Raw genomic sequence first — 9,433 nt, 5'->3', positions numbered from 1 at the left:
TGTTTTTTTTTTTCAACATTTCCTTGGCAATTTGGGGTCTTTTCTAATTGCATACAAATTTTAGGATTGTTTGTTCCAGCACTTTGAAAAATGCCATTGGAATTTTGATCAGGATGGCGTTGAAGGTATAGATTGCTCTGGGTAGCATAAGACATTTTAAAAATGTTTATTCTTCTGATCCATGAGCATGGAATGTTTTTCCGTCTTTTTGTGTCTTCAGTTTCTTTCATGAGTGTTCTGTTCCTAGAGTATAGATCCTTTACCTCTTTGGGTAGGTTTATTCCAAGGTTTCTTACGGTTTTTGGTGCTATTGTAAATGGAATCTATTCTCTAATTTCTCTTTCTACAGTTACATTGTTAGTGTCTAAGAAAGCAACTGAGTTCTGTGCATTGACTTTGTATCCTGCCACATTACTGAATTTATGTATGAGTTCTAGTAATTTGGGGGTGGAGCCTTTTGGGTTTTCCACATAAAGTATCATGTCATCTGCGAAGAGAGAGAGTTTGACTTCTTCTTTGCCAATTTGAATGCCTTTTATTTATTTTTGTTGTCTGATTGCTGTTGCTAGGACTTCTAGTACTATGTTGAACAATAGTAGCGAGAGTGGGCATCCTTGTCGTGTTCCTGATCTTAAGGGAAAGGCTCTCAGCTTTTCCCCATTGAGAATGATATTTGCTGTGGGTTTTTCATAGATGGATTTTATGAGATTGAGGAATGTTCCCTCTATCCCTATACTCTGAAGAGTTTTAATCAAGAAAAGATGCTGTATTTTGTCAAATGCTTTTTCTGCATCAATTGAGAGGACCACATGGTTCTTCTCTCTCCTCTTATTAATGTGTTCTATCACATTGATTGATTTGCAAATGTTGAACCGCCCTTGCATCCCAGGGATAAATCCCACTTGGTCGTGGTGGATGATCCTTTTACTGTACTGTTGGATCCTAATTGCTAGGATTTTGTTGAGAATTTTGGCGTCCATATTCATCAGGGATATCCATCTGAAATTCTCCTTTTTGATGAGGTCTTTGCCTGGTTTGGGGATCCTTATTCTTAAGATAAGAATGCTTATTGCAATTCTCAGAAGCTAGAACTAATCTTTCCAAAGCCTCTATTTCATGTGGCTGCACAAAGCCAAAACCGCGTCCAAGGGCATGAAAACCGCTTCAAGACGGTGCATAGCCCACATAAACCATCTCCATACATAATAAAGTGTGTGCTCTCAGGAGATGAGCCCTGGCGGCCCAAAGAACTTCATGTCTGCCACCCAGGCCTTCCCAGTCGCGGGGAACGCACACGGCTGCCGCCAGCAACATCAAAATACCCAGAACGGATCTGATCCCTACCTTGTAAAAAGTCCTGTATCCCATAAAAACAACCTTGAAGATGATCAGTTTTGCCAAGTAAGCGTGACACGAGCCTTTTGTCCTTCTTTCAGTTCTCATTTGCTTTTTGACTTATTTGTGGAAAGTTATAATTAGATTGTGCTTCGCCTTTTTCCCTTTAACTGATAAAGTGCTGTAAATCCTCACATCATCCACGAGGGCAGGCGCTTATGATTTTTGCTATTTTTTGCACATTGCGCCATATGCAAGCCCGGCGCAGAGGCCTGGTTCCGTATTCCTGGCATGCAGGAGAGCCACTGAGAGATATCATATGGTCTCCTGGCAGAAGTACAAAGTGCCTCTTGCTGTTTGATCTACTGTCTTAAACTTAAATGCAAAATCTGATAATTGGGTCAGGCAGGAGAAGAAACTGAGCAGTGAAGTTCTTTTCATTTCCTTTTGCTATTTCTCCACGTTTCATCTTTTCTTCCTTTTTTTTTCTCTCTCTCTCTCTCTTTCTCCCATCTCCCTCCCTCTTTTTTCTCAGTCCCCACGGGGGACAGACTGCCTTGTGAGTAACAGTGGATTCCAAGCGGGTGGTGGGCTTACGGCTGGAGAAAGTGTCAGAGGGCCTCCTGTCACCTCCACTTGATTTTTTTGTTGTTGTTGTTCCATTAGCAATGGTCCTGGATAAGCATCTTGAGCTTTGCAAAAGCCCGACTCATGGCTGGGTTTACTTGTTTAGAAATATGACTGCCTTTCCAGACTTGGATTTGTTTAATGTAAAAGGAATTCATCGTTGTCTCTCTGGTTTTGGGCATTAAGCAGACAGAGGCTTGTACTTCAAAGGGCATGAGAGATAAATGAAAACTGAACCTCCTCCTCAGACAGGAGACTGTGGTATGAAATGTCTGACTGAGACCTCTCTGCCCAGCAGTTCCTAAACAGGGAGAAAGAACTTGCCGTGCATGGTTTCACTACTCTGAGGCCTGTTGCAGAATTGCCTGTTCCCTGACTGAGTTGCTTGAGCTGGACTTAAACCCAAATATGGCTTCTGGGTGTATATGAACTTAGCATTTGCCAAGGAGGATACAGAGTTTCAGAAAGGATAGAGCTTTCTGTCAGCATCACATTTTCAAGTCACAAGGGGCAGGTACTCACCCTCAGGTGAGTTACTCAAGGTCTGTTCACTGTGGTAGATGCTTCCTGGACAGCCCACAGCAGTGCTGGACTTTTCCAGAGCATTCCCTGGGGTTTGTGGAGGGCGTACCAGGGAGGGACTCACTCTCTGGCTGTCCTCATCTGCAGTCCCATGCCGATATTGTCAGTTGGGCTCAGGATAAAAGAACACTCTAGACAGTCTTCATCTTGAATTGAAAAAGGAGTCACAGGGAAGCCACCTGAAGCAAGAGGGTGAGATCAAGAAAGGATTTGGCTGCTGTGAGGATGTGGAGACTAAGTCTCGCCAGTGGTAGCAGAACCCCCTCCTTCCACTGGAGGCCTGCCTCTAATGGCTCCCCAAGCCCCTGAGAGTCCCCTCCCCAATGGGGACTCTTTGGAGGGCCATAACCAGCATCCTTTTAACTAGAAACTCGATGTTTAAAGTTTCCCAGCATCGCTTCTGAGTATCGCATACTTCCTGGCACGCCCGAAGGCCTCTATCGAGGGATGCGTTGCTTTGGAAGGATCACCAGGCCGAAGCAGCAAGCCGGCAGAGAGCTTAGAACCAACTCACTTATTCAGACATAGATGGCCAAACCAGGACGCAGTCCTAGATCTAAGGGGCTCTGAACCTGCCTCCTGTGGACATTCTGGACCCAATTCAGGGTCTGGGGCTGGAGAGAGATTCAACAGCCCAGAAATGCTGATCAGTATTTTTTCAGACTTCAAGGTACCAGAGAAAAGGGGTACGGTGGGGCATGAGAGACATCCACTAATTCTCTAGCTTGCTTAGTCTTAGCCCCTGCATTTAGGAGGCCTCAAAACTGGATTTGACCTGAAATGGAAAAGAGGCTGTTTCTCTGAAAGAGGCAATTATTTGACACAGAGATTGCAACTCTCTGTGATGGCGGCTCCTTGGAAACAAATACCCACAGCCCTCGGACAATGCAGCCTGGTGTTCTATCTCCACGTGGCAACCCTTCGATCAAATATGTAGGGCTCTGCTGAGGGTCTCAGAGGATCCTGGCACTGGTATCAGTTAGCCATCTTAGCTGGCACGATCACCTCATGCTTTTTCATTCTACTTAATGTGACCGTGCATCACTCCTCACCACCACTGGAGACTCCTTTTGTCTAAAACACTAGATTCGACCTTGTCAAGACAACACCAGAAATGACTCTCAAGCATCTTGTGAACACTTAACAGAAGGTCTGATTTGCAACTGCACTGGGCCCCGGTGTTCAGGGATCCTTGGATGGAGGTCAGCTCCCCCCTCTTCCTACTCCGCTGCTGATGTTGACGCTGACACATTTATAAAAGCAGCTGGTGGCTTGCAAGGTGTTTACAGTCTAAGTGGCCCATTGAGAGGGTCGTCCAGTGATGCCTTCAGTCCAATCTAAAGCTCGGTGGAAAGATAGAACACTATTTTTAAAAACATGTCTGTGAAGTTGTCTTAATTACACCCCTAAGATTTTGCCCCATTCCTGAAGAAATGAGATAATTGTCTGAATAATTCTTTCTTAAATGCCCCCTTACCCTTCAGCTCTGGTCCTGTCATTACTTGGCCTCAACCGGCAGGTTCGTGTGACGAGAATGATTTACCGTAATTGCCTTGTTTGCAGGCTCCATCACCACAAAAAGGGAAAATCGAAAACTCTTAGGTGGAAATTAATTTAGAAACAACATCACCACAATTCTTGTATGGCGTATGTAACCGTAATAGCAATTTCAGCGGGAAAAGCAAAAATAAATAGCAGGGCAAATGACATTAATTTCCATTTGCAGCAAACTCATAATTGGATCAATGATCTGATCCTTGGGGAGAAAGTGGGTGGCCATCGATTGGTGGGGTGAAGCCCTCTATGGATGTCAGGAAGGGGGGTGCATGTGATGCTGCTCATTGAAACTCTGCGGGAAGGGGCGGTGACCTCAGGCCTTCCCCTGGGCAGCAGAGTGATTAGTCCAAAGCATTCACTTCTCCATCCATTGGCATGTGGCTTCAGGCAAGTTGCTTGACCCTTTGGGGCTCAATTTCTGCATCTGCTCACTGAGAATGATGAAAGCGCCCAGCTCATAGGGATATGAGGATTAAAGAAGCTGACCTATATAATGCACTTAAAATAGCATCAGATGCTTGGTAAACCCTTCAAAAATATCAGATGATGATGATGAATTTTTATTATCATTTATTATCTGTGATACAGTAATAAAAGGACTAGCTCTGGGTTTAGGAGATACAAATCCAACTATAAGCTCTCCTACTTTCTTGCTGTGTCATCTGGGCCATATTAGCCACCTCAAGCCTTAGTTTCTTTATTGATATAACAGGGCTCAGTCTAATTTGCATAAATATGTCAGTGAAACTGAGTAAGCAATGGGAAAGCATTTTGTAACTGAACATGAAACCTCAAAATCTGCACTTCTTCAGAAGATGTTGGAAGTGCAGTAGAGGGGACGGTTCTGATAGGGTGCCCTAGGTTTTGGTTGGCCAATCCCTTTCGTGGTGTGCACAGGCAGGGATACTCACCTTCTGCATGACTTTCCTGAACTGTAATCCCCAGGATGCCCAGGTGTCTCCAGGTATGACCCCCAGAAACGTCCTCCTCGGCATTTCTCTGCAGCTATGGGGCCAGGTCAGAGAGTGGCAAGGGGCAAGGTAGACACTTGATCCGGAAATGCCCTAGATCTCAGATAGGAGACCCGGACCCTCAAGATCCTCCTGCCCTAGTGCGTGTGTGTGCTTTCTGTGTCTCAGATTTTCATCTGAAGAGCCCCATAACTGGTGAGTATGACCACCAGGAATTCAAGGGAGGAAATGGGGCTCCACTGAAAGTAAACAAGGACATGTAGTTCTTTATACAAATATTCTGAAAGAACACTCCAAACATCCTTCCACTCCCCTGCCCTCCCCATATGAAGATGGAAGGGCTTTTCTCCTTTTTCTTCTATTATACATTTCTTTGCCTTAGCTCTTTTCTCTTAATGCCTTGTTTCCCTGAAAGAGGTGTCTACATAAAAACCAAAGTATCTGGCGGTGGAAAGAGGAACTAAACCAGAGGCAGCAAGATCATCAGAAGCCCATAAAAACCCTCCAGATGATTTTTATTTGCGTTTCCTGACCAGTCTGTTACTGCTTTCTGAAAACTTAGAGATGAAGTGTGGAATATGGATGAAATGTGGAATATATATATACTCAAGATCTGTGCACATGAGAGAGCATGTGGGCATGTGTGGGAGTACATGTAAAGAAGTGTGTGTGTGTGTGTGTGTGTGCTGCATGTGCATGGGAGTGTGTGAGTAGGATATGTGTGTGAGCATATGCATAAGCACATGGGCATGACTGTACGTGTGCAAGCATGTGACAGTGTGTGTGTGCTAAAAGCATTCTGGGTGTTGGTTTTCTTCTAGACATCCATCATGCCCTCCGAGGAAGCCAGAAGAGATTTTATGCATTTGGCCTTCAATTCCTAGATGAGGAAACTAAAGCCCAGAGAGGGACATAACTCACCGGTCACAAAGCTTTTTGTGACAGATGGCAGATCAGAAAGCTGAATTCCCACTTCCATTTCACTCTCCTTCATGCTATTTTTCCTTACTTTTGGCTGACCGTTGAGACACTCCCACCTGTAGGGCTGGCTCTCTTCCTACCTCAACTGCTTGTTTCTTCACCCCTTGTTGTGAGGGACACACACGTGGGTGTAGAAGGGTTCCTATAATTCTAGGCTAGCATTAAAATACCCTTGTATGCCATAAGGCACACAACTTTCCTACAGAGGTCTTCACTTCTTGAGGAAGATAGCTTCCACGGTGCTCATGTTGGAATCCCAGGTCCTGCTCACCTGGTTGAGTTAATTGGCTGTTCTCTGTATTACCCCAGTGGTCAGCATCGATCCTAGCATGCCAGAGCCTCTCTAGTCTGCTCTGTGAGAACAGGGATAGGACCTGGAATGAATGTATGAATGAATGATAGAATGGCAGTCCCAGTCTTCCAACCACATACATAAGTTTTATTTACTTGAGGTTGAAAAAAGCAGCCTCATAGAACATTCTGAGCCTGAGAACCCTGCTCAGATGTGCCAGGCTCAGTGCTCCTCATGGCTGAGAGTGAGCCAGCCAAGTCCCTGAAAAGCCCCCCTTACTGAGGAATCTGCTCTCCATGTCTGCTGTATGCTAAGTCTCCCTGTTCTAGCATCATGACAGAAACAGCTGTGCAAAACAATGTCCCATTGATCCACTGTCAAAATCCACATCTTGTCTGGCCTTCAGATCGTTCTCACTCTAATATGTCTTGGGGGTGGTCTGGACCTTGGACAGCACATCATATGGGAAGAAAATCAAGGGCCATCCCTAGTTGTCAAAATTCCCTTATTTCAGGTCTTTCCTTTTACCCCTCCCTCTGGTTGATGGGCCTGGCATTTTAACAAATGGAATGATGGGTTTTTAACAGTACAAAGGGCCTCAGAAATCATCTTACTGCAACTAGCTCACGTATTTGAGGACGTTGAGGCCCAGGGAAGTATTGATACTGAGCCAGTCTGTGGCCGAGCTGGTCTCTTGCCCCTTCTAGGTTTTTCTGTCTTCACCTAGCAGCTCCCCAGATCTTACACCAATGCCTCTTCTCTACTGGAGTTTGAAAAACCACTGCTGTCCTGGAAAGCCATGGACACTCCACAGTGCAGGAGTTGAGGGAAGGTGTGTCTTCCATGTGGGTACTTAGTGAGTGTTCCTTTCATGCTGTCTATGAGCCAAGTGCAGAGATATGAACACCGTTGTGGCATGGCCCTGCCCTCAAAGGGACCACAGCTTAACCTACAGACACCAAATGCTCTATAACCAAGGTTCTTAACCTTGACTGCACATTGGCATTGCCAAGGAAGCTTTTCAAAAATATGGAGAGCAAAGTGCTGGTGTGGACATGACTTCTATTCCTTTCCTCTGTTTGCTGTGGGCTCTCTTAGGGAGACTATAGGGCAGGCACATGTTTTGCCTGGCAAAGTACAAGAATCTATATTAAAATTCTCTCCCCACAGCCAGGTTCTCTGAGATTGTCAAGAAAGTGACAACATGGGCCAATTACTCATTTGCTTCACAGAAAAATGACCATGTTCCCTCTCTTCATCACACTTTGCAAAATGGTCACAGTGAGACTGTGCACGTCTGTGGCTGAGGAAGTGAAAAGGTACATGGTTCCTAAATCTAGATTTGGGTCATTTGGTCAAGATCCTTTGGCTTAATTATTTGAACCCAAGCATAGCCTCAAAACACCAAGTGGAGTGGGAAAGAAACAAGCGTACAAACAAAACCAACAATAACACCAATGGTTGAGAAACCTCAGCTATTAATAAAAGAATGGGGAGAGAGAACTACCTCATTATTGCAAATTTCTGTAAGTCATTTCTTTACTGGCTGTCTCCTGATATTTCTTTCAAATCCCATCAAAAGGGAAGAGTTAACAAGAGCATTAAAAGCAGAGAAAGAAATTTTTTTGGTCAAACAGAACATCCTGTTTTGAGTCCTAAGCAAACTCTTAAGTCACAGAGGGTGTTCAGCCCTTTGCCTTTGGCAAAACACAGCCTCTTCTTTCTAAATGTTTTTAAATGTTTGGTGGGAGCAAAAAGTGCAATGAACTTCTCAGACATCAAAAATCTATAAATTAATAAAACACATAAATAGAGCTTCCATTAAACTGGCAAAGAGCTTGGATACTCAAAAGAATGCATTCCTGGAGAAGTACACTGGTCCAGAAACATAATTCACTGAGAAAAGAGCTAATCCTACTTCACCCCATATGCCTGTTCTCCTCCTTTTCTCACAGAAGGTTTACTTGGGAAAGGATATTGTCTGTGCAACATGACTAAATCATTGCTCACTCTAAGAACTACGATAGCAGACTGATTAGGGTCACATATCATTATTAGTAAAACATAGGAGACCCCACTGCTTGCCTTGAAGTCATTCTACTCTGTCCTGTCATCAAGGAAAGTTCCAGGATCAGGGTCTCGGGAGCACTAAATTTTGAAGTCTATCGCTGAAATGTTACCCCGATTTTTCTCTATTCATCACAATTTATCATTCTTTCAAATGGTCAATCAAAACATTTAGGAAACAAATGAATATCCTGTTTCTCAAAACATATTAGGCTTGGTAAAAATTCTGTCATTAAGAAATGGCTTCTCTAGGCTACCTTGTCTTCTTATGCCATAAGAGTATTTTTTTCTCCATCATTGTCTGTCAGTCCAGAAAGAATTTAGTTGATGATGCAATTCTTGAATCATAGAGGACCTTCACAGGACAGCTCCCCATCTTTCCCTCATCTTCCCATCATCCTTCACCTGAAGACATTTATGATGTTCCTTTGTCCATACTTCACTCAGTATTGCTTCTCCCACTTTCTACAATGTGCCCAAAGACATGTCTGTTCATCTGGTTGTGGTCAACAACATAATTGACTCTTGTGGTTAAAAATTATACACAGTCAAGGGAAAATAAACTCCATAGAATTCGGCCATCTTCCAGGGTAATGACTGAGGACAAAAGAGCCTTCCATTGCTGCCCAAGGCTGGGCAGGTCTTAGGGTGTCTTGGCCCTTGACCTTAGATTGACTTCATTCATGGGAGTCTCAATTTAATGGATAACATCAGCTGATAAAACAACTCACACATCTATTATCATAATAAAGTCCAAAATAGGTGTTCCTGACCTGATTCTGTGACCCAGTTTTCCCCCACCCTGTGGCTCTGCCATCTTGCAGGGTTGCAGTGCTGATTGCATCTAGCTGGCAGGAGGGAAATGGTATGGAGGATTGTGTACGAGAGGCTTTGGGCCTGGCATGAGGCCTGGCACTTCTGCTCACATTCCACCTCCCAGACTGAGTCATAAGTGAGCTTCCAACCACCAGGGAGGCTGGGACATTCCTCTGGTCACGGGCCCAGGAAGAGCAGAAAGTGG

This window comes from Mirounga leonina, unplaced genomic scaffold (assembly GCF_011800145.1).
Source record: "Mirounga leonina isolate KUSES-001 unplaced genomic scaffold, KU_Mleo_1.0 Mir_172, whole genome shotgun sequence".
NCBI lineage: Eukaryota > Metazoa > Chordata > Mammalia > Carnivora > Phocidae > Mirounga > Mirounga leonina.
This window is presented reverse-complemented; position numbering follows the sequence as displayed.